Source organism: Spermophilus citellus (assembly GCF_964194105.1).
Source record: "Spermophilus citellus genome assembly, chromosome: 13".
NCBI lineage: Eukaryota > Metazoa > Chordata > Mammalia > Rodentia > Sciuridae > Spermophilus > Spermophilus citellus.
Genome location: NC_138193.1, coordinates 72,979,993 through 73,007,208, shown reverse-complemented (window position 1 = coordinate 73,007,208; position 27,216 = coordinate 72,979,993).

The window sequence follows — 27,216 nt, the reverse complement described above, 5'->3', positions numbered from 1 at the left end:
GTAAGGCATGATGGGGGATTAAGAAAGACACACAAACATTTAGAGAGAAAAGAGTGGTAAGGTGGGATGTTGAGCTTGGGTAGAGAAGCAGTGACACAGAGCTGTCTCTGCACCTTTATTATATAGGTTTTCACAATCAGGAAGTTAAAGACTATAGAAGCATGGTTCTTTATGCACTAGAAAGTTACACAACATCTTTGTAGCTATTCTACTGTTGCAATACTAGGAGCTTCTTGTAGCACCCAGAAGCCCATTGTTCAAAGTATCTACTAAGTGGCTGGTTTAGAGGTTACAGCACAGGTGATAAATTGTTGCACTGCTGAAACATTCTGCTATGATGAGAATCCTTTATACTTTGGAGCTGGTGTCTGAGATCTAGGCCAAAACTGACACAGCTTCCTCCATGCTTTGCATAGAGCTTTCATGGACAGGGCATCACCATAGTAACTGGACAATCTTGACCCATACTTTTTTGCACAGGAAGTTCACAGCATTTGCAGGTGCACCACAGCCATGAGACAATCAGACTCTGATCCAGATCTCCTCATTCTACAAAGGCATATCTGTCACACTAGATTTGGGATTAACCCACCCTACTTCAGTATGGCCTCATCTTAATTATATCCACAATGACCCTATTTCCAATAAGGTCATACTTTGAGGTCTTATTAGTTAGGTCTCTCAGGGAACATAATTCAATACATAAAACATCCCCTCCCAAATCCTTTCAGTCTGATTCCATGGTAACATCAGACTCAGGATCAGCCTCAAGGACTATGTATAACAGACCCCAGTGAGTACCTGTCACCTGCTTCCTCCTTTTGGGGTAGGGGAATCCAGATGCAGGCAGAAACATTTCTAGATTTGAGCCAGTTGATAGCACTTCTCCCTGGCTCTTGGTTTTCTACCTCTGAGTCATGTTTGCAAGTAAGTCTTTCAGCCTTCTTCCTTTCATTTTGACATTTTTTTATCACTTTAAGTCTAAGCTGACAGAATCTCTTAAAAAATTCTGTGAGTTTTTCTATACACAAACTTGTGACCCACTCCATTAGGTCAACCACATCTACAAAAGTCCCCTTTGAGTCAATCTCTTCTTTATTTTTCTCTGAGTCTGAACATAGTGCAGCCTTAGAATTTTTTTTTATTTAGGTTAGAGGGCCTATGAAACTTTGTAGTAAATATTGCTAAAATTTTTTAGATCCACTCAGGATTTGATCTTCATCCTGTGGTCACATTTTACTGGTCCTGCCCTGGATTGAACCTTTATCCTCAGGCATTTTTTTTTTTTTTTTTACTTTGAGAAACTTGATAGCTAGAAATACTATCCTGGGCTCCATAGGGTTCTTTTATAACTTTTCCTCCTGTGCTTTTTAGAGGAGCCAAAACAATCCAGTTGGGAATTTTCAATATTCTATCTCAAAATCTTCATAACCAGATCCAAACTTGATTAGGAACATTACCTATCCACACAGCCACATGGAACATTTTTCAATCGATACTTAACTGTTTCACTGTGTGTAAGGAAAGGTGAAATAATTATCATTTACGTTATTATCATGAGTTGATATGAGAAAGTAATGAGGTTGCAGTTAATCTAAATGCCAATTTTTAAATAAAAAGAAGCCAGATAAGATTCCTCTTCATTTACAAACTGATTGTGTAATCTGAGTGATTTAAATTATCCTTCATTTTTTTAATGTTTGAAAATAATCAATGAATGAGGCATTTCATAATGTTTATTCCAAATCTATAATGATTCTATTAGTCTACAGTAATAAAATTGGATTTTTTAGTCTTTATTTCAAAGAATTAATATGTATACCTCTTGAAGTCAGATGGAATATAGCATTCTCTTCACATACACTTACAAAATAGTGATAGCAATAACGAATACTACAACTGATATAAGATGGGTGTGTACCATGTTCCAGGAACTCTTACTACATTTTTACCCTGATTAATAATTTAATCTTCAATGCAGTCCATGTGGTAGACATTATTAATATATTCTACATTTTACTGATGTTGAATTTGAAGTACATGGAAATTAATTTTTCCAAGGTTAAATAGGTAAGAAGTGGCAAAACCAGGATTTGAACATGCATAATGTAATTATAAGGTATACAACTACTTTTATTGAATAATATTTATATAACCTCCAGCATGCTGCCAAAATTGTTAAAACAAAAGTATTATTGATATTCTCAATTCCTTGGGTATTTATAATCAGAGGGACACTATAGAGTCATGGAAGGAACACTGCAGTTCCCCAATAACCCCTGCATTGTATATGAGACCAGGCCATTACTAGGACTGAGAAATGGCACCATACTTCCCCAGTGCTGCCTCCCACTGGGGACAGCTCCATGTGGGTGCTGAAAGTGGGTGCTGCAAAGGGGATGCTGAGTTTCTCCACCACAGCTCCTGGGGTAAAGCCATGCATGGGCTTGTATCACTGGTGGGACTGTGAATAGGCACCATGAATTCCACTGCCTCCCCATGGATAGCCATGTGAGGGACTGTATCTCCACCAGGACTGAGGGCAGGTACTTCAGGTCTCCCATTGCTTCTGGGATTGTTAATGCCAGAACTATGTGAGAAATGCCCATTACATGTCTAATGCCAATATTCCCATTGTTGGAATGACCATACAGTGGAAACCCACACACTCTGCTGTGTGCTCCATACCAGCCTGGGCTTCTAGAGTTTCTCCCCTCCTGTATGCTCCCAGGAGATAGTGGGTTTCTTTGACTTTGCTCTGACACACACAGTACCCAGAGCCATTCATTACAGCCAAATAAGCCTCAGGGAGGCTACATTATGATGCCAAGCTAGAATCAAAGTCAACATCAAATATGAAACCTACATTCCAAGACACCCTTCAGGAGAAAGCCATTAACTATGAAAGCCAACTTATAAAATTGGTAGAAATATCTGCTATATCACATGCTCAAATATCAGTGTAGGAACCCAAGAAATATGACAATAAAGTAATATGATGCTTTTAAAATAACACAATAACTATCTGGCAAAAGATGTTTAAAATATACTGATAAAGTACTTGACAAATAATGCAAAATAATTATTATAAAGAAGTTAACTGAGATTCAAGAGAGTATAGAAGACAATTGAATGAAATTTGGAAAACATATGATATGGTTGAGAAATTTAGCAAAGAGATACATATCTTGAAAAAAAAACCAAACAGAAATCTTTAAAAAAATGAAGATGCTCAATAATTTCAATTTAAAATTCAATCTAAGGCCTTAACAACAGACTAAGTCAAGAAGAAGAATGAATATCTGAGGCTGGCGGTGTAACTCAGTGGCAGATTGCTTGCCTAACCTGTGCGAGACCTTGGTCTCAATCCCCATCACTATAAAAAGAAAAAAAAATGTTGAAAAATATGTAAATTTGAACACAGATCTTTGCAACTACATATGTCAGAATGAAAAACAAAAAAAAAAAAACAAATGAAAAAGAAAAGAAAAATGAAGATAACTTCTGAGCATTTGGGACACCACTAAATGAACAAATTCTCACATTTTTGGAGAATATCAGAATAAAAAGAAAACATAGAAATAATAAAATAATTGCAAAAAAACTTCCACAAACTTGGGAAAAACATGAATATTCAAGTATAAGAGGAAAATAGGACCCCAAATAGACATGAGTAGAAAAATTCCTCACCACATCTTATTATAGTCATACTGTCCTAAGAATAAGGAAAAGAGAATTCTAAAAACTGCAAGGAAAAGCAGCAAGTTACATTTAAGGAAATTATTATGATACAAATAGCAGATTTATCAGCAGAAATTTTCCAAACTGGGGGTTGGGAGGAATGGAATGACATATTCCAAGTTCTGAAAGAAAATAACTATCAATCAAGATTACTATATCAAGCAAAACTATACTTCAGAGATTAAGGAGAAACAAAGAAAAGAAAGACTCTTCAGGTAAGCAAAAATTGAATGAATTTATCCCCATAAGACAAGCAATACAAAATATGATACAGGGAGTCCTACATTCAGAAGCAAAAGAAGATAACTACCACCATGAAAATGTCAAAAAGTATAAAATCCACTGAAGAAAAGATGCAAAAAAGAACCAAATCTTGTCAACATAACAAGCTACCAAACCAGAAAGATAAATAAGGGAGGAAGGCATTAAAGGAACATAAGGCATTCAAAATAAACAAACGGGATTTATACAAAATGATAGGTGTAAGACTTAATATATCAATAATAACCTTGAATTTAAATAGGCTGGGTAAATAGATACAAAAACTAAATTCAATAATGTGCCTAAAATAAACTCATTTTACTGCTAAAGACGAACAGACTGAAAGCTAAAGAATGGAAAAAGATGTTCCATGCAAAACAAACCAAAAGCAAGTGAGACTAACTATTCTTACATCAGACAAAACTGACTGAAAGACAAAATATATAAAATGAGACAAGGAGAGTCATTATGTAGTGATAAAAGGATCAATTCAGCAAGATGTTATATCACTTATTACCAAATGAAGATCACCCAATTTTACAAAAAACAAACATGATTAGATCTAAGGCAGAGAGAGAACCCAACAGAATCATAGTGGAAAATCTAGCACTCCACTTTCATCAATGGACAAATGAGACAGACAAAAAGTCAAAGAAATTGTCAGAGATAAAATATACTATAGGTAATTTGGACATATCGAATATTTACAGAATACTTCATCCCACAGCTTCATAATTCACATTGTTTTTTGGCACATGAAACAGTCTCTAGAATAGATCACAAAAGAAGTCACAACAAATTCAAATATATTGAAATCCTATCATATCTTTTCTGACTACAAAGGAATAAAACTAGAAACAACCAACAAAAGAGCTTCAGAAATTTTACAAATGCATGGAGACTTCGAAACATGTTATTGAATGAACAATGAGTCATTGAAGAAATCAAAATGGAAAAAAAAATTCTTGAAACAAATGAAGAATGGAAACAAAACACAACAAAGCTTGGGGGATAAAGCAAAAGCAGTACTAAGAGGGGCATTTATAGCACTAAGTGGCTGCATCTAAGAAATAAAAAGTTTTCAAATAAACAATCCAACAATGTATGTCAAAGGTCTATATAAACAAGAGCAAACAAATTCAAAATTAAAACAAAGAAACAAACGATGAAGATAAAAGCAAAAATAAACAAAATAATGTGTAAATACAATACAAAGAGATCACTATAAAGGAAGTTCTAAGAGGAAAGTTCTTTGCAAGGAGTTCATTCCTTAAAAGAAGAAAAAGTCAACTAATAAATGACTTAACATTCCATTTCAAAGCTCTAGAAAAAGAACAAATCAACACCGAAAGCAGTAGAAGGCAGGAAATAATTAAAATCAGACCTGAAATCAATGAAAATGAAACAATTGAAAAAATGGAGAAAACAAAAAGTTGGTTCTTTGAAAAAATAAATAAAACTGACAGACCCTTAGCCATGCTAATGAAGAGAAAGAGAAAGAAAATTCAAATTACTAAAATATATGATGAAAACAGAAATATCACAACAGACACTACAGAAATACAGAAGATAATTAGAAATTATTTTGAAAACTTGTACACCAATAAAATAGAAAATATCAAAGGCATCAACAAATTTCTAGAGTCATGATTTGCCCAAATTGAATCCAGATGACATATTGAATTTAAACAGATCAATTTCAAGCGACGATATATAAGACACCATCTGAAGGCAACCAACCAGGAAAAGCCCAGAACCGGAAGGATACACAGCTGAGTTCTGCAAGACCTTTAAAGAAGAACTAATACCAATACTCTTCAATTTATTTCAGTAAATAGAAAAAGTGGGAGCACTTCCAAACTCATTCTATGAGGCCAATATCACTCTGATTCCAAAAGCAGGCAAAGACACATCAAAAAAAGAAAACTTCAGACCAATATCTCTAATGAACATAAATGCAAAAATTCTCAATAAAATTCTGGCAAATCAGATAAAAATATCAAAATGATAGTACACTATGATCAAATGGGGTCCATTCAATGGATTCAAAGTTGGCTCAACATACAAAAATCAATAGATGTAATTCATCACATTAATAGACTTAAAGATAAGAACCATATGATCATCTAAATAGATGCAGAAAAAGCATTTGATAAAATACAGCACCACTTCATGTTCAAACCACTAGAAAAACTAGGGATAATAGGAAGATATCTCAACATTGTAAAGGCTATCTACACTAAACCTCAGGCCAACATCATTCTAAATACAGTAAAATTGAAAGAATTTCCTCTAAAAACTGGAATAAGACAGGGATCCCCTGTTGCACCACTTCTTTTTAACGTAGTTCTTGAAACCCTTGCCAGAGCTACTAGACAAAAGAAATTAAAGGGATACACATAGGAAAAGAACTCAAATTAAAACTATTTGCTGATGATATGCTTCTATACCTAGAAGACCCAAAAAAATCCACCAGAAAAATTCTAGAACTAGTAAATGATTTCAGCAAAGTAGAAGGATACAAAATCAACACCCATTAAATCAAAGGCATTTCTGTATATCAGTGACAAATCCTCTGAAAGGCAAACAAGGAAAACTACCCCATTTACAATAGCATCAAAAACAAAATAAAATATTTGGGAATAAACTTGATGAAAGAGGTAGAAGTCCTCTACAATGAAAACTACAGAATGCTAAAGCAAGTATTAAAGAAGACCTTAGAAGGTGTAAAGATCTATTTTGTTCTTGGAAATGCAGAATTAATATTGTCAAAATAACCATACTACCAAAAGCACTATATAGATTTAATGCAATTTCAATCAAAATCCCAATGACATACCTCAGAAAAATAGAAAAAGCAATCATGAAATTCATCTGGAAAAATAAGAGACCCAGAATAGCTAAAGCAAACCTTAGCAAGAAGAGTGAAGCAGGTGGCATCACTATACCAGAACTTAAACTATACTACAGAGCAATAGTAACAAAAGACCAATGGTACAGAATAGAGGACACAGAGACTAACCCACATAATTACAGTTATCTTATATTTGATAAAGCTGCCAAAAACATACATTAAAGAAAATATAGCCTCTTCAACAAATGGTGCTGGGAAAATTGGAAATTCATATGCAACAGAATGAAATTAAACCCCCCATCTCTCACCATGCACAAAACTCAACTCAAAGTAGATCAAGGAACTAGGCATTAAACCAGAGACTCTGCATCTATTAGTAGAAAAAGTAGGCCCAAATCTCTATCGGATTAGGCCCCAACTTCCTCAATAAGACTCCTATATTGCAAGAATTAATATCAAGAATCAATAAATGGGATAGATTCAAACTAAAAATCTTCTTCTCAGCAAAATAAACAATCAGTGAAGTGAATATGGATTGGGAAGCACATCAGATAGAGACTAATCTCTAGAATATATAAAGAACTCAAAAATCTTAACCCCCCCCAAAACAAATAATCCAATCAATAAATGGGCTAAGGAACTGAACAGACACTTCTCAGAAGAGGTATATAATCAATCAACAAGTATATGAAAAAATGTTCAACATCTCTAGCAATTAGATAAATGTAAATCAAAACTACTCTAAGATTTCATCTCATTCCAGTCAGAATGGCAGCTATTAAGAACATAAACAACAATAAGTGTTGGCAAGGATGTGGGGGAAAACATACACTCATACATTGCTGGTGGGACTGAAAATTGGTGCAGCCAATATGAAAATCAGTATGGAGAATCCTTGAAAAACTTGGAATGGAACTAACTGCCATTTCATCCATCTATCCCAATCCTTGATCTATACCCAAAGATCAAAATATATATATTTTTATACTTAAAAACAGCATACTTCAGGGACCCAGCCACATCAATGTTTATAGCAGCACAATTCACAATCGCTAAACTGTGGAACCAACCTAGATGCCCTTCAGCAGATGAATGGATAAAGAAAATGTGGTGTATATATACAATGGAACATTATTCAGCATTTAGAGTGAATAAAATCATGGCTTTTTCAGGTAAATGAATGGAGCTGGAGAATGTAATGCTAATTAAAGTAAGCCAATCCCCCAAAACAAATGCCAAATGATTTTTCTTATTTAAGGATGCTGATTTATAATATGCTACAGGGGTGAGGGGAGGGGATGGAGGATTAAATGAGTTCTAGATAGGGCAAAGGGGAAAAGGGGAGGGAGGGGAAGAGCGGGGGCATAGAGGTAGGAAAGACGATGGAATGCAATGGTCATCATTACCCTAAGTACATGTATGAAGACACGAAGGATGTGACTCTATTTTGTGTACAACCAGAGATATGAAAATTGTGCTCTAAATGTGTAATATGAATTGTAATGCATTCTGTTGTCATACATAACAAATTAAAATTTAATTTTTTAAAAAATTTAATAAAAAAACACTCCATGAAAAATTATGTGTTAATTTTTTGAAAAGCAGATGTAAAATTACATATTCGTTTATTATGGAAATTTTTTTAAATTATAGAAAAATAGACTGGAAAGAATTAGAAAATGTAGACTAAGAGATTTAATAATTTATCTTTTCATTTAAAAATATATTAATATAATCAGATTTTTAAGGCAAAATACTCTTACAATAAATATAATTAGTATGAAGGAACACTGTTACATTTATCTCTTAAATGGCAATGCTTTTAATTTGTTGCAGTATATATAAACTTAAAAATATTGAGGATATTACAATGTATCAGAACAAAAATTTCACAAATGGTGTGATTGTGTGGATTGTTGGAATAAAAAAATCATAATGGAAAGTTGTAACAGAACTCTGTTATAAAACTATTGTATGATTTAAATGAAGCATCATAAAATAATGTGGTAGAAACATAGGATTTCTGTCAACAGATAAAAGCCATGGAAACAGTGAATTTAAAATCATAGCTTAAATCACATTTATATAATGATTCTACAAGGAGCAGTGAGATAGATGTAAAAATAGTGAATTAGAATTTTAGAGATGATAGAACCTAGTATAAACTGATATAGCATGTGACTATCTTCCTGGAAGTGTCTAGATGGACTCAAGTTATTGCTGTTGAATCAATGGCAAAACTCACAGGCTTTGAATTTATTCCAGGATCTAGAATACAGAAATGTTAAAGCATCTATCCGTGTTTACTCTTGGGAACATTTCTCAGCAATATATAGGTATGACTACTTAAAGAAAATTCAGTAGTGCATTGGTAGAGAATGACTCATTGGGCCTTATCTTGTGCCTAAAAATCTAACAAAACAATTTATTCCACTTAGCTACAATACAATATTATCTGTATGGCTACTATTAAGTGAAATTCATCAGATTCTGAGAATATTAAGACTAATATTTAAAAGAGTATGTACCCTAGGGGAAGTGACAGTATGTGAAGGGATGAAGAAAACAGATGTGGACATGTTATGAATTATATAATTACAATAAACAAATATAATGAAAATGCAGATGTGCTATGGGAACACACTTTAGGAAGAATTTGTTTCTACCTTTTGAAATACCAGAACACTATGCCAAAGACAGGTATATGATGGGTTAACATGTTAGCTGGGTTTTGAAGTGTATATAAGTTTGGTAAGTAATGAACTGTATTTTGTATTCTCTTTCAAGGAAGAGAGAATTTTATGAGCAAATCCAGTTACTTATAACAAAATGCCATATAGATTGTTTCCTGTGGCTGCTGTAACAAATTATCACAAATTAAACAGCTAAGAATTTTATTTGTTTTTTACATTTTTGTGGCCAAAAGTCCAAAACCACTACCACTCAGGTGAAATTAAAGTGTTGGCTGGACCACTTTATGAGGCTCTGGAGAATTGATTCCTTGAATTGATTCTTGCCAATTTCTAGAGACTGCCACCATTCCCTGGCTTGTGACTCTACCATTCAAATCTCTGCTTGGGAGATCACACCACCTTCTTCACTTCTTCCTCTTCTGTATGTCTCAAATCTCCTTTTGGCTCCCTCTCATAAATATACAAGGGATTTATATAGATCCTGCCCAGATAGTTCAAGATAATCTCATCATCTCTAACTCCTAATCAGAAACACACCTGCAAAACTCTCTTTTACAAATAAATTAACACAGCTTTCAGGGATTAGGATTTGATAGCATTGGGAATTATTATTTAGTCTACTATGCTATGTTTATCAAGCATTATGATCAGTCAATGTCAGAATATTGTAGTTTTACATCGAGATTCAGAGATTTTTTTTGTAGCAATTATCAAGATGCTTGATTCGGTAACCAAGAGATTATATCACTAAACATTCTTGAATGTGTGATTGTAATCTTCTGGGTTTATTACTTAGCAATTCTAACATTCTATAACTGTGTAATACTAAATTACTCAATATTTGGATTTGCTCAATTTAAACACCAATTATAAATTTTGGACTCAACAAAACCAATCTCGGTGTCATTAATTCACTAGGAGGACTCAGAAATTACTGAAAGTAATTATACTCATCATTGTGATTAATAGTAGTCAAATAATACAGGTTAAAAATTGTGTAGGGAAGAGATCCACGTGGAAGAGTCCTGGAATGTATCACATGTAGAGCACTAAGTTTTTTTCTCTCAGAGAAGACATGTGCAACATTAAATTCTTCCAGGAACAATGTGTGATGATATTCTAAGAACATTGCCAGTTGGGGAAATTCTCTTAAAACATAAGTCTGGAATACTTAGTGGGATTTGCAAACATAGACATGATAAAATATTTGCATGTCTCAACTTTAGCCTGCAGCTTCTGCAGTGTTCAAGCAACTTTACATGTGGCTCAAAGTCCTCATGAGTCACATGGCTAAGCTATGAGTTTGGTCAAAGACTCTCAGGAAAACAAAATCACTTTTAACAGGCAAAATATTCCAATTACTTATAGACTATATCCCAGAAATTGAGGATAAACACAAGACCTATCTTTGGGTAAAGTTAATTTTTACTACACATTTAGCAAACAAAATCCAAGACAAATATTTTCAAAATGACAAGGTGACAAGATCTAGTCACAAATTCTTCTCTGTACAGGAAGAAAAACGGGAATCAGAGAGAGATCTGACAGACTTAGGACCATAAAGTAGCCAACAAGTACTCACTTGAAAACTATCCAAGTCAACTGAAGGACAGCAGGTGAGACTGGAAGGGTCTGGATATCCCAACAGCAGTTGGGCTCAACAAATTCAAAAAAGATAGGTCAATGTGGAATATTTGATGAGGAGAGAAAAATATGAACAAAGGATTTTATATCTAGCAAAACTGATCTTCAAGTGATATAAAGGGCCCAGAAAACCTGTATTGATTTATTAAAACTCAGACAACATTTTTACATAAGCTTTTCTTGGCAATTTTGAGAGCATAAGATTCAGAAAGCCAGAAATGCCCAGAAGCCCACAGACAAAAAAAAAAAAAACATAAAAATACATGTTCAATTAAGACTATAAAAATGGGGAGTCCATCAGTTAAAAAGTCTTTTACCTTTTCAGTAATTGTTTTAATTCCAGTGATGATATGATGATATTGTTATTTTGAAAATATATTCATGTGCAATTTTCAAAAACAATAATTAAATGATATTCTATGAGTAAGTCTACATTTGTGAGGTACATGATTCTGTGGGAAATAGGTGCACAGGCATACACACACACACACACACACACACACACACGGCTAAATAACTGGTCTATAATCAATCCTGAATTGGAAACAGTGACCAAATCAGAAGCAATGAGCCTACCTAATATCCAGATTATGTCCATAATATATCCATATTCTTACTAAGTATAGTTTTTCTTGGGAAAATGTTATTCCAGTTTGAAGCAAGAACAATATCAAATGTACATAGAATAGCTGGTAATATTTAATACTAATGAGACTATCAAAGATCACCATAATCTTGAACCAAGGAATGTGAGGAGGAGACATAAAGTATGGACCATGAGTATGTGTTGCTTATTTCACCTCCTGTGTAGTTTTACATTGCCTGTAGAAATGCCAAGACTTGTAATTTTCATTTATTTTAACAGATATAAAGGTGGGCTCCCACTGAATATTCAATAAATACTTGATGGTTTTGGCAGTAAAAAAAGAAACATTAGAGATATATAGAAAAAGATATAGGTCCTCTTTTGTCTCTGGAGGTAACTGTATGAGGTGGTGACTCTTGGAGTTTTAGCAACCACCCTTGACTGAGGGGGACAAACCTGAAAACAAAAGACAAAACACTGGGTTGGGGTTGTAGCTCAGTGGTACAGTGCTTGCCTAGCATATGTGAAGCATTGGGTTTGATTCTCATACCACATATAATAAAGGTCCACCAGCAACTAATAATAATAAAAAAAGCAAAGACACTAAAAAAAAATCACCATAGTTGTTTTGAAGCTAACTTAAATGTGTTCTGTTATGGTATGAGGTGTCCCCTGAAAGCTCATGTGAGATAATGCAAGAATATTCCAAGGTAAAATGATAGATGAGAGGTGTAACTTAATCAGTGAATGCATTCATTGACAGGGATTAACTGGAGGGTAACTGTAGGCAGATAGGTTGTGGCAGGAGGAAGTAGGTGGCGGGAGATGTGATTTTGTGGTTAATCCATTGTCCCTGATGAGCCTAACTCTATCTTTGCTTCTTGGTTGCCATGTTCTGAGCAGCTTTCCTTTGTCAGGGCTTTCTGCCTTGATGTTCTACCTCACCTTGGGCCCAGAGTTGTCAGTTGGCCAACCATAGACCAAACCTCTGAAACCATAAACCCAAATAAACTTTTTCTTCACTAAGTTGTTCTTTTCAGGTATTTTGATCACAGCACCAAAAAAACTGACTAAAACAGGCTCTGATGGTGAAAGAAAGAAAAATGAGCACCAATTCATTAAATGATTGCAAGCAATCAAAATGCATAAAACAAATTTAAATCCTGTCAATTCCTAATACTAAAATTCTTGTTACCTTGGAGGATGAAAGGGGACTGTATGCTTATCAAAGAAAAGAATAAAGTAATTACTCTAACAATCCCATCCAAATTGCACTACCTGGTAATAAAAGGTAAAGTATTATTTCTCCTCAAAACAGTACTCCAACAAATAAATGAAGAAGCTATGATATAATTGGCATATAATTATTTTTCCACTTTAAAAAATTAATGGGTGAAGTCATTAAGACTCAATGGCTTTTGATGGTACCCAAGAGATAACTAGATATCATAAATCAACATTATCCAAAAGAAATATAATTCAGGTCCACATAAGAAATAAAAAAATTTCTAGAGAACACATTAAAAAGTGTTAGTTCTCAAAAGCCAGTGTATTTTGTACAATAACAGTATACTTAAATTCATATATAAGCTCACATTTTCAGAGGTCAATATTTCACATGGGATAGTAGCTATCATATTGGAACTGCCATATGTGCTTCATACTACAAAACCAAAAGCATTTTAAAAGAAGTTTATCAGTCTAAACTGAATCTATGTATATATTCAGTATAAACCAAATTTCAACAAACATGGAAAGAATAGAGAACAAAGGAATATTACAGTATTTCCATGAAAATGAAATTTTTCATATGCAGGTTCTGGGAAACCCTATTGAACAAGTGACATGGTTTCTTTAAGAGATAAATTGCAAAGGGAAAACTTACTGCTAAAATGAAACTTCAAAAATTTTGCAAAAAAAAGATAGGCAAACTTTAAGCCTTCAGAACAAGATGCGACCAGATCTACCCTTTACCTGAAAGAGCTGAAAAATAAAGAAATAGTAGTTTTGAAGACATTTCCCAAAAGAAAACAAAGGGCAGTGGTTCTTGAGAGAAAAATCAGGTGAGCACAATGATTTAAAAAATGTAAAGGAAAACCACACAGGTTATGACTATGAGGGATGGACGTGTTGAATGTATACAGATTCTGTAGATTTGAGGACAAAACATGGAAACATAATAAAAAATCTATGCCAATAACTTTGATAAATTCCTTTTTGTGGGGATAGGGAGAAAAGCCTGAAGAGCCTTATTCAAGAAGCAATATGTAGCCCAATATCTACTGAATAAAATGACTTCATAGTTAAAAAAATTCCAATGAAAATAACTCCAGATATTTATGGATTTAGTGAAGAACTCTATATTAAACATTTACAAAAAATAATATAAAAATTTCCTAGAAGATTGAGGAGTAGGAAATATTTCTTCAACTCATTCTGAAATTAAAATTTTATACCCCTAACATTAAAAAGATAATACAATAAAAGTGTAGACTTATAGTTTTCATGAATGTAGATACAAACATTTTAAACAAAATGTTAACAATACATAAGGGGGTAATACAGAATTGGCAGGTGGGATTCACCAGGAACACAAGGTTGATTTCATGCTCAAAAGTCATTAATGTATTAACCATAGTAACCAGAACAGTAAAGCCATATAATTTTCTCAAGAAAAACAAAGGATTGATCAAAATTTAATAGATAGTTCTAATAAAGAAAATATTAATCCAAAGTACTTCTTAGCAAAGTAGGAATAAAACTTCCAGGATTTTATAAAGGGTAACTCCAAAAAGCTTCAATTAAGGTCATATCTTATGGTGAAAGAATAAATTCTTTTCCCCCCAAAAAATTACAAGAATATCTCGACTATTTTACCTCAACTTAGTGGAGATTTTCTCCAGTGCAATAAGATAAGAAAAGGAAATAAGGATCATCCATATAGGGAAGAAAGGCATTATTCTGTTTTAATTAAGAGACCAAATGATTGTATATAAAGAATATCATATTGAATCCACAAAAATTTACTAGAATTAACATATGAATTTACCAATGCAATAGAAGGTGAGATAAGGACTTCGGCAAAAAGTAAGAAATCAAAATTTAAAAATTCCATTTACAGTAGCAACAAATGTGATATGCTTAGGGTAAATCTGACAAAACGATATGTAATCTGTCCTTGCTGAGAAAAATTCAAAATATATAGATCAAGATATAACTTATTCATGAATTGAAAATTTGATATTTCTGAGATACCAGTTTTCCCAAAACTGATCTATAAATTCAGCACAGACTAATCAAAATCCCAGGAAGTCTTTTATTTTTTATAGAAATTGAAAAGCTAATTCTGAAATTTATATGGAAACACAAAGTATACAGAATAGCCAAAACAACTTTGAAAATAAAAGAAATATTTGGAGGATTAACACTACCTAAATTAAAGATTATTATGAGCTGTTGTTATCAAAGCCATGGCAATGTGTTTAAAGATAGAGGACACAGAAGAGACCTACTTATAAATGTATGGCTGATTTTTGATAAAAGTACAAAGATAATTCAATAGAAAAAGAATCTTCAATAAATGGTGATGGGATAATTGAATATAGTTAAGAAAAAATTGTATTTTAACCCACATATCATGCTATATACAAAAATTAACTCAAGAAGGTTTATAGATCTAAATATAATACCTAAAACTATAAATATTCTAGAATACATAGTAAAAATTTTCATGATTTTGTATAAAGCAAAGATTTCTTAAATATGACAAAAGCCTCATCTACAAAAAAAAGAAATGATTAATTGGACTTTACCAAAATTAACATCATCTGCTTTTTTAAAGACTTTGTAAGATAGTGAATAGAGAAATCATCATTTGGAAGAAAATATTTAAAATCATATATCTGACAAAGGACTTGCTTTTAGAATAAACAAGGAACCCTAAAAACTCAGCAGTAGAAATTAACTAGATTTTTATAAAAATGTGTGAAAAATAACATATCATTCACAAAAAAGTAATGTATATGATAACATATGCATATGATGTTAATATCATGAGTCATAAGGAAAGCACAAATTAAAAATCTAATGAGATAGTACAAAATAATAATAGAATGGTTAAAATTGATACCAATACCAAGTTGTTTTTGTTATTATTGCTCTGTAGTATAGTTTAAGGTCTAGTATAGTGATGCCTCCTTTTTTACTCTTCTTGATAAGGATTGCTTTAGCTATTCTGGGTCTCTTATTTTTTCAGGGTACAGAATAGAGGACACAGAGACTAACCCACATAATTACAGTTACCTTATATTAGACAATGGTGCCAAAAACATATGTTGGAGAAAAGATAGCCTCTTCAACAAATGGTGCTGAGAAAACTGGATATCCATATGCAACAAAATGAAATTAAACCCCTATCTCTCATTATGCAAAAAACTCAACTCAAAATGGATCCAGAACCTAGGAATTAAACCAGAGACTGCGTCTAATAGAAGAAGAAGTAGGCCCTAATCTTCATCTTGTGAGATTAGATCCCAACTTCCTTAATAAGACCCCTAGAGCATAAGAATTAAAACCAAGAATCAATAAATGGGATGGATTCAAACTAAAAAGTTTCTTCTCAGCAAAAGAAACAATCTGTGAAGTTAACAGAGAGCCTACATCCTGGGAGCAAATTTTTACCCCTCACACACCAGATAGAGCACTAATCTCTAGAGTATATAAAGAACTCAAAAAGGTAAGTACCAAAAAAAAAAAAAACCCAATCAATAAATGGGCGAAGAACCTGAACAGACACTTCTCAGAAAAGGATATATAATCAATCAACAAATATATGAAAAAATGTTCAACATCTCTAGTAATTAGAGAAATGCAAATCAAAACTACTCTAAGATATCATCTCACACCAGTCAGAATGGCAGCTATTATGAAGACAAACAACAATAAGTGTTGGGAAGGATGTGGGGGAAAAGGCATACTTATACATTGTTGGGGGGACTGCAAATTGGTGCAGCCAATATGGAAAGCAGTATGGAGATTCCTTAGAAATCTGGGAATGGAACCACCATTTGACCCAGCTATCCCTCTACTCTGTCTATACCCAAAAGACTTAAGAACAGCATACTAAAAGGGACCCAGCCACAACAGTGCTTATAGCAGCACAATTCATAATAACTAAATTGTGGAGCCAACCTAGATGCCCTTCAGTGGATGAATGGATAAAAAAATGTGCCATATATACCCAATGGAATTTTACTCAGCAATAAATGTGAATGAAATCATGGCATTTACAGGTAAATGGATGGCATTAGAGAAGATAATGCTAAGTGAAGTTAGTCAATTCCCCCCCAAAAAACACATGCCAAATGTTTTCTCTGATATAAGGAGGCTGACTCATAGTGGGGTAGGAAGGGAGAGCATGGGAGAAATAGATGAATTCTAGATAGGGCAGAGGGATGGGAGGGAAAAGGAGGGGGCAGGGGATTAGCAAGGATGGTGGAATGTGATGGACAACATTATCCAAATACATGCATGAAGACACAAATTTTTGTCAACATACTTTATATACAACCAGAGATATGAAAAATTGTGCTGTATATGTGTGATAAGAATTGTAATGCATTCTGCTGTCATTTATTTTTTTAAAAGATCAATAAAAAAATAAAAAAGAAAATTGAAAAGACTAAAAATACCAAGTGTTACCAATTTTGGAGATAAACAGGAAAGCACGTTTCTGCTGTCAAAGATGTAAGTGTTGCCATAATTTGTTAATAGTTTAGTGGTTTCTTAAAAAATCAATCATATGTTTATATGTAATCTGGCCTTTCTATTCTCAGGCTTTTATCATAACAAATAAGAGCATATTCTCATGTACAATCTTTTTTAAAGGTATTTTTTAGTTGTAGTTGGACCCAACACCTTTATTTCACTTATTTATTCTTAGGTGGTGCTGATGATTGAACCCACGGTCTTGCATGTGAGAGGCAAGCGCTCTACCTCTGAGCCCCAGCCCCAGCCCCTCATGTACCATCTTGTACATAAACATTTATAGCAGCCTAACTTGTAATAGCCAAAGACTAGAAACAATCCAAATGTGTGTGACCACAAACAAAACAAAATGAGATAAACAAAGTAAGATGAATACATACCATGCAATATGATTCTTTTTTTTTTTCAAATATAGTTTTGGTTGTAGATAAACACAATACCTTTATTTTATTTATGTTTATGTGTTGCTGAGGATTGAACCCAGTGACTCACACATGCCAGGCAAGCACTCCACTGCTGAGCTACAACCTCAGCCCTGCAATATAATTCTTAAACAAAAGAAATTAAATTGATACATGTTAAAACACTAATGAATATCCAAATTCTTATGTCGACCTCTGAGCTGTGCTACTAGTCAGCAGATGGGTGGCAGCCTTAGGAGGCAGTGAGAGAAAGCTTTCAGGAGTCAGTGGACTATATTTGAATAGAAGAAAGAGAAAAATACAGAAGAGAATGAACAGGGAGCACAGATTTTAATAATTTGTAACTTATTTATTATATATATTTGGATAGAGGTTATAGTTCAGTTATAGAGAACTTGCCTGCTTGCCTAACATGTACAAAGACCTGGGTTCACACCTAACACCTAATTAAAAATTTAAGAGCTCATTCACTAAAGAAGATATGTGTATGACAACATATGCACATGAGGTTAACATCATTAGTCATTAGGAAAACACAAATTAAAAAGTGCACCTATAATTAGGTGGATGTGAGTGTGTGTTTATAAAATTTGTCAATGATCTTATCTGTAATTTGCATGAATATAAAATTGTATGCTTTTCTCTTTAAAATAGTTTATTGAGTGAAAAAATAAATAAATATTGTACAATTTTATTAGTATAAGATTCCAGTAAATGCAGAATACTCTGTAGTGAAGGAAAACAGATCAGAAATTCCCCAGAGATGGGGGTTGCAGGTAGAGTCACAGAGGCAGGGAACTCATAAAGGCAAATATGGCAAAATTTGTTGCTAATGTATATATTTGTTATCTTGCCTATTGTGATGCTTTTGTGAGTAATCAGATGTGAAAACTCATCAAATTATACACTCTAAATATTTGTGGTTTATTACATATTAATCATACCTCAAAAACTGCAAAAAATAAACTGTAGAAATTAGACATGCATATTTGAGTACTAGAATATTCTCACTGAAATAAGGACATAAGAGGGGGAGGGAAGTAGAGAGAGAAGATGGGAGGGGAGGGGAGGGGGGATAGTAGGGGATAGGAAAGGTAGCAGAATACAACAATTACTAATAGGGCATTATGTAAAATTGTGGATGTGTAACCGACGTGATTCTGCAATCTGCATTTGGGGTAAAATTGGGGGTTCATAACCCACTTCAATCTAATGTATGAAATATGATATGTCAAAAGCTTTGTAATGTTGTGAACAACCAATAAAAAATGAAAAAAAAATAAGAGGGGGAGGGAAGAGATTATGACAGGGAGGGTATATTAGGGCTACTGGGGTTGCTAATAAGGTACTATTTCCTCACATGGTGGTGGCACCTCTATTAATAAGTATGTCTTAATTTACTTCATTCATCTCTTAATTTCAGTCTTTGTGTTTATAATTCTTAAATCTAACATTCAAAATATAAAAAATATATGAAATTAAAGAGTATACAATGGAAAAAAGAACAAAATGCTCTTTGATGTTTCGAAGAATTCAAAATAGGGCTCATTTTCCAAATTTTTTAGGAATGTATTTTTTCCCTCACATTTTGGTCATCACAATATTTATGTTATTCATTTATCTATGCTTTATTAAATTTACCATCACCATGAGAAATTTCAGTATCATGAAATATAATTTGTCTTTTTTTGGAGATATGGATTTAGGTAAGTTTTTTTATTTGCTTTATTTTATTTGCTCTATACTACAACTTCTTAATAATATTTATCACACACTTGATAATATTTTTGTTTAATCAAAAATTTTAATGTGTTATTAATAGAGGTTGAGTCAAAATGGAACTATTCTTTAATCTAGTCATTACTCATAAGTTTGTTTTTTAATTAATTTTTTATTTAAATAGTTTAAATCATGAAAGCATTAGTTTTTATTAAGCATAATAGCAAAATACACATTCTTTGTAATTTCCAAACTTTCTACAAAGAGTATGGCATTAGTAATAAGAGTTTATAAGGTCAGTAATGATGAACACCATAGAATATGGTGAAGTCATTTAATGATTTCCAATTGCTGAGTCAATTTTGGATTGTGTTATGATGACAGCAAATTAAATAATATATGGATATAGACAAGGTCTAGAAGGAAGGGTTCTGAGTACGACTATTTTGCCAGAATTGGCAACTAGTGCCCAAAGCTCAGAAGCAAGGACAAATAAATTCTTCACTATTTACAACTAGGTTCAGAAATATCTCTCCAAGCTTTTTATAAGTTGCCCAACAGGTAGTGTAACCTTAATCATCATCTCAACCAACATTTGTCTAGTCTCTACAAAAATACTAGAGAGTAGAAAGAGAGGAATCAATGGGGTTGTAAGAAATGATTTTCTTTATTATGAGAAATCCCTCCATCCTGACCACCACCACCATCAAGCCAACTGAGAGAGATTTGCGCACATTGCAGGTACTGCAGGATGAGGACACAGGCTCACTGCACTGGGTAGGTCACTGAGCTGATATTTGCAGGCCCCTGCTAGAGGTGCTATTGGTACTGCTGAGAGGTTAGACAGGACTATAGTGATGGTGTTATTAGAGGAGATCCACAGGTGTCTTCAGAAATTTAGGGTCAAATATGAAGGAAAAATATGGAATCTCTTTCTTGCCAGAGTAATTCTCAAGAAAGAAAGGTTGAGAGAGTAGTGTTCTCCCAATAAGGAACTATTGTACACAGGTCCCAGGAAGGAGTCCCTCAGGTCACTTGGAAGGCACAGAAGAGGATCTTAGTGGTTCTTATGTTTCATGTCAAGCAGCACAGAGTTTGGGGAGATGAAGACAATATGGAAGACTCTGTTGGATGCTCAGCAAATCCTGGCTCCTTTGAGTCCAGACAGTACATGCTGTGAGCCAAAAATCTGAGAGGATAACTGGGCTACCACCGGAGGGGCATGAAACAGATCTGACTGTCAGCTTAAAAAGGATACATATTTTCATAGTTCCAACAAAGTGAGTCTAACTATGAAGTAACACCACTGAGATCCATACATATGTATTTTGAATATTCAAATATTCTTTTACCTCCAATTGACAAGATATAAAAATATCACAAACTCTTCAGAGCAAACATATACTAGGCACTGAGCTGGTTTGCTTCACAAGGTTATGGAGAATTTCAGGAGCAGAGAAGGGAGGAGAATGGAAATCTCCAGGGAAGATACCAATCATTAAACCGAGATTTTGTGTTTGCAGAGCCAAGACATAGCTATGGGGGAATACCACCGAGGAACATTAAAGAAACATCAGGCTGACTAATAATAAGAATTTCCATCCAAATTCATCTACCAAATCAAGTGAATCCGCAATAAATATAAACCCACATGCAGCAGTGTCTCTCCAGGGAAATCTAACATTTTCCCACCAGACAGGATTGTTCTGCATAGCAGCCGTTTTATAGGGAGGATGACAGCTTGTCTGTCTTTGCCTGCTGGGATCAGATCAAAATGTCAGCTATGCTACCAGACAGGGCTTTTCTTCAGGCTAACTGAGATGACACTTTGCCAACAGGAAACATTCATCCAGCCATACGCTCGAAGGGCAGGGCATTAAGAAAAGTTTGGCCAATTCAAATGAGAATAAGAACTCTCTCAATATTTGTACAGAAAGCCTTTTAAAATTCAAACTTTAAAAAAAACACCCCTCGATGTTAAGCAGGTCTTCAATAACAAGATATCCTGAGCTGTATTAGTCAGTGCTTTAAGAATAATTTGTTTACTTATTTTCAGACCTAGCAAATCAGAAGTTGAGCCATTACTAACCTTCTGTAGTCTTTCAGGTGTAAATGTTTTGTACCTTCAGCCAGGGATCTCATTTAGTCTAATATTATAATAATAGTAATTATTTTGATGTTTGGGAATTAGTTCATTTTGAAATCAAGATGGATGGCTCAACAGATTTTTTTATATCATTCATACCTACAGAAGAGTTTCTCTCATGTAATTATCCTTAGAATGATATATGTTAAATTGTTTCCTAGATTAACATTACAATGAAGCATTAATATTATCACATGTTAAGTGTTGGTACACAAATGGCTTAGTTTTCATTCAATATCAGTCAACAAAATAAAAAATAAACAAAAATTTCTGTCATCCAACTTATACCATAAACTCAGGTACAACTTTTAGTTAGGAGGAATGTAGGTTACATTGATGTATTTCCTACAACACCAGTACAAAAACATAGTGAATTTTGATCTACATAGATTATTATTATTATTGTTGTGTTTACTTGCCACAAAGAAGTGTATAAACCAGTGTGAATTCAAACTAGCAGTATTATTCATTTTGTTGTTAATTTTTGGTTGGTTGGTTGGTTGGTTTTTGTTACCAGGGATAGAACCCAGGGGTGCTTAACCACTGAGCAACATCCCCAACCCTTTTTATTTATTTATTTATTTTTTAATTTTGAAACAGGGTCTCACTAAGTTGCTTAGAACCTAAGTTGCTGAGGCTAGCTATGAACCTGTAAACCTCCTGCCTCAGCCTCCCACACCACTGGATTACAAGCATGCATCACCACTACTGGTCTTGTGTTTGACTTTGACAATCCTAGATTCTTATATTGTGAGAATGTGGTCAAGGGGCTGGACCTCAAGCTGAGGCTCCAGACCAAAGATTAATGTGTATTTCATTTTGGAAGAATTATGAATACATATCAGTGTGCTGTAATACAAAGATGTTATCTAAGAAAGCAGTAGTAATCAGAATGTTATGTATTTTTAGAATTTTTCAGCACTGTTTTTAATCAACATTAGGAACAGACTCACATTTCCCCAGAACTGGAAAGAAAAATTAAGGCAATTATTTGAATGAATATTGATGAGGCTATATTTTATATGTACTAATAGTAGCACCAATTGTATATATCCTCCTTATCTTCAACTTGATAATGTGAATTCTTTCAGGATGAGTGATATGTGAGCACTAAGAAATGTCAAAAAGAAGAAAAAAATCTAGGAAAAAGCAGAACAACAATAACAAGAAAATAGAAACTTTAATGCTGCCTAAATTTTGTCCTCATACAAAATTTTCCAAATGTAAATGCAAATAAGCATTTCTGCTCTTAACTGCTTCATCTTTACAAAGCTTTTAGAAAAACCTTAGTGCATACCACTGATGTTTTTTTTTAATTAAAACTGAAGTAAGTATTGTTCACATTGAAAAAACTTAGAAATACAAATAATATATCAATTGTAAAGCATTTCTAATCCCATCACCCACTTTGCTCAGGAAGATTTATGCTTGAATCCTTAGTTAGAAAGAAACCTTTTTCTCCCGCTCTTGATTTACCTCACACATACTTCTGTTCTCTCTCAAAGGAAGCCTCACTTCATCTCTGGGGAGCAGAGTAATTGGTAAATATGGCAAGAAGAATTTGGCTATTTGGTTCACATCCTTCTACTTCCAAGTTCTGCTGTCCTCTTGGGTTGGAGTATTGCCCTTGTTCAGTAAGTAAATTTCTTTAATTCTTGGATTCAGTTCACAACTCAAGGACTCTGACATTAAGCCACATCCTCCCACTAGGTTGTATTCAACACTGAAAAATAATACTGGAACTACCGCTGTTTGTTTCACTTTTCAACTTGTACAGAGCCCAGGAAGTGTTCAGGGGTCCAATTGACGCAGCTTCCTAGGAGATCCCACATTTTACCTATTTTTATAATAATTGGGATGACTTCATAAGTAATATTAAAACTTACAAAGGGTGGTCGTTATAGGTAAAGAAGTTTTAAAATTATTCATAACGTTAGTTAAATCACAGAACCATTTCTGGCTTCTGTCTTGTAATACAGGGTTTGTCAATTTTCCATCACTGCGACAAAGCACCTGAGATAAAAAATATAAAAGGAGGAAAGGTTTGTGTTGGATCACAATTTCAGAGGTTCCAGTTCATAGTCACTTGTTTCCATTGTTTCTGGCCTTGGGTAAGGCAGAATATCATGGCAGTGAACACATGCTAAAGCAAAGCTATCTAATAATGGCAACCAGGCAGCAAAGAAAAACAGGGGGCAACGGAGAGAAGGGACTAGAAACAAAATATAGTTTTCAAGGATCTACTGTCCCCAAGTATCTATTTCCTTCAATTGGGTCCCCACCTCCTAAGTTTCTACCATTTCTCCATAGCCCATTAAAATATGAATCCATCAATGTATTAACCCAATAATAAGGTTAGAGCCCTCTCAATTTAATCATAATCCAAAGGCCCTTTCTCTGAACACTGCTGCCTCCTTGAGAACTAAGCCTTCAACACATGAGCTTTTGGGGGCTGTTTCATCTCCAAACCATAATACAAGGGTAGGCAAACATTTGTTCTATGAAGAGTGAATGAATACAGATTTTAAACTTTTTGGTCTATAGGGTTTTTGTCCCAACCACTTACCTCTATCTTTTTAGCAAGAAAGCATTCACAGACCACACTAAAACCAATGGGTGTGGCTGTGTTCTGATCAATTTACTTAAATTAGGCAGTAGTTCACTGAGCCCCAAATATAAACCGAGAAAATTGAATGACATGAGTTCTAAAGTCTTTTCCCAATGTAAAAGATATGGACCTTCTACTTTAATTTCTAGATTAAACTAACTACTATTCTATCCTTGAATTTTCACATTCTACCTATACTTTATTGCATTAAATATAGATTTTCTTTTGGCATGGTAGATAAGCAAAGCTATTATCAGGTGGTTTTTGTTTTTCAAGATTGTGTGTGTGTTTTTTGTTTTTGGGTTTTTTTTTTTTTGGCTTGTTTTTGTTTTTAAAACCTCAGTCAAGCCAGCAAAAAGACTCCAACTGTTCAGGGAAATGGCTGTTAGATCCACTTGGGTGAATCAAGCATCTCATTTGCCACAGAGCTACCTCCAACAGTGATGCTCCCAGCATGCAATGGATCTGGCTCAGATTTCATTAAAGGCAAGATGGATCCCCAGCTCAGCTAGTCCCACACTTAGTCTGTTGATTAAAAGCATTCTAGGTGTATACTACCTTTTGTTTCTACTTATTGTTCTATAATGGCTATTTCTTCCATTAAGGGGATTCATAGGCTAGGTTAGTGCTTATAGACAGGGTGGTTTACACTTCACCAGTTTTCAAGAATACTGGCATAAATTAAATTTCATGTTGACTGGCTAAAGCCAGAAAGGTCAATAGTGTTTGCTATTTGCTTAAGTTTGTCCAAAGCTCATTCATATTACTAGACCATATTGAGTGTTCCATAAAAATAGGTTTTAAAGTGGCTTGTAGAGACCAGAAAGTGAGTATTGTAAGAATACACACCAGACAATGTGCACTGCACAAAATAAAATGCAATTTTTATAGTGTCATTTAGAGATTAATTGTCTATATTGGCAACCCTGTCCCATATAGCTCTAAGTTTCCAGGGTTTTTGAAACTCCAGCTCCTTTTCTGGAAGGAACAATACCTTTAGTCATCAACAATTCAGAGCCAATGAATAGATTGTTTGTGTTTGTTTGCTTTTGTATTAGATTTTTTATTTTTTATTTTTTATATTTATAGACTATTTGGTAGACTGCAACAAAGTTTAAAAAGAGATTGACTGGTTGAAAAATAAAGGGACATTTATGAAGTCCTTACAAAAGTCCTAAACACTTGTCTGGAGTAATTTAAAATACTAGAATGTTTTCTTCTAAATTTAACAATTAAAGAGAAGGTTTTTACTTAAATTAATTTATCTTTTTAATTAAAAAACAATGCCAGTTCTTAAAACAAACATACCCAAATTTGAGTCTATTTGAGAAAGCTTAAGTATGGTACTATCATTTTACTGTTGTTGTTAACCTACAATTGAAAGACTGAGTAAGGTTGTAAAATCTCAACAAGGAGGATAATACTCATCTGCATTTATGACTAAAGCACAAACTATAAAATATCCTTTGATAAATTTGATATTGTTGTTTTTCTGTAGCTACTTCTTTTCTGAAGATTTGTTGGTAAGTCATTATTGTTTCTACTTATTTAAATCTCAGATTTCAAGTTGTCAATGAATGATCTTATTCATAACTCAGTAGAATTAATAATTATTTTTATTTACAGTAATAAAACTACTCCTGCTGAGATCAATTCAACACAGAACAAAATCTTTATTATTAACTTCTTCTTCCTATTTCAAGTTAATGAATATACTTAGACTATAATCATAATTTTCAAACAACTATAAAATCAATGTGTCAAAGATTTTATTTAACTAATTAATTAAGGAATAAGCCAGTAAAATGTCACAATCAGTTTAAAGTAGTATTCAGAGTACCATACTTTGGCAGGTAAGGAATGCCTAAAATAAACTTATAATAAATTGAAAACTGACATATTTCACAATGATTGAAATCGAGTTTTCATTTGTGATGCCACCAAACAAAATTTATTTGTGTATCTGTGAATAGGAATTATCTGCATTCATATCAGTTAAATTAAAGTTGTAAGATAGTTAAAGGATAACAAAAGGCACAAAAACCCATAGAATCAGAATACCAGGACAACATCAAATGTTCCTCAGAAGGAAACTAGTAATCATTTTGGACCATATGAAATTCTTTTAGAATCTTTTCCTATACATTTTTTTTTCATTGACTAGCATGAAAATAACTGAAATGGATATTCTCCTCTGTTGTTTTTTTTAATAAAGGCAATAGTTGAGTTAATCAATTAAATGCATTGCCGAAAACTAATAGGAAAAATGCTTAGATAAGGTGAGAAATGGGGGCTAATATTTCACCTGGAGACATAAAAATAATTTATAGTTTTGTCAATGACTCTTTCCTCCATCTTAGCCACAAAACAGACACATACATTTTGTATTTAAAAATGCTGGCTGATAACAGTTAGCCTCAATGGTCATCCAAGTTTAAGGCTAAGAAGTTAAAATCAAATTCTTTATTACATAACTTGAACCTGGAGGTGACCAGGTGATCCAGTTCCAAAATATGAGATTTAAAGTCCATTATCTAAGGAGAATGATTCTGGGAAAGGTGCCGCTTTCCTCCCAAAGGATACCAGATCTGCATGGCATTTTTCCTTAGCTTTTTCACCTGCCTTAAATGCAGGTGCAGTAACTGTAGCTGTTATAGCCATCTTGCCATTGCAATGAGACAAGAAGACAATCTAAGCATGAGAAAGCAGAAAAATCAAATCAAGACAAGTTTCAATGACTAGTATTCCATTATATGATGAATTTCTATCCGATTAG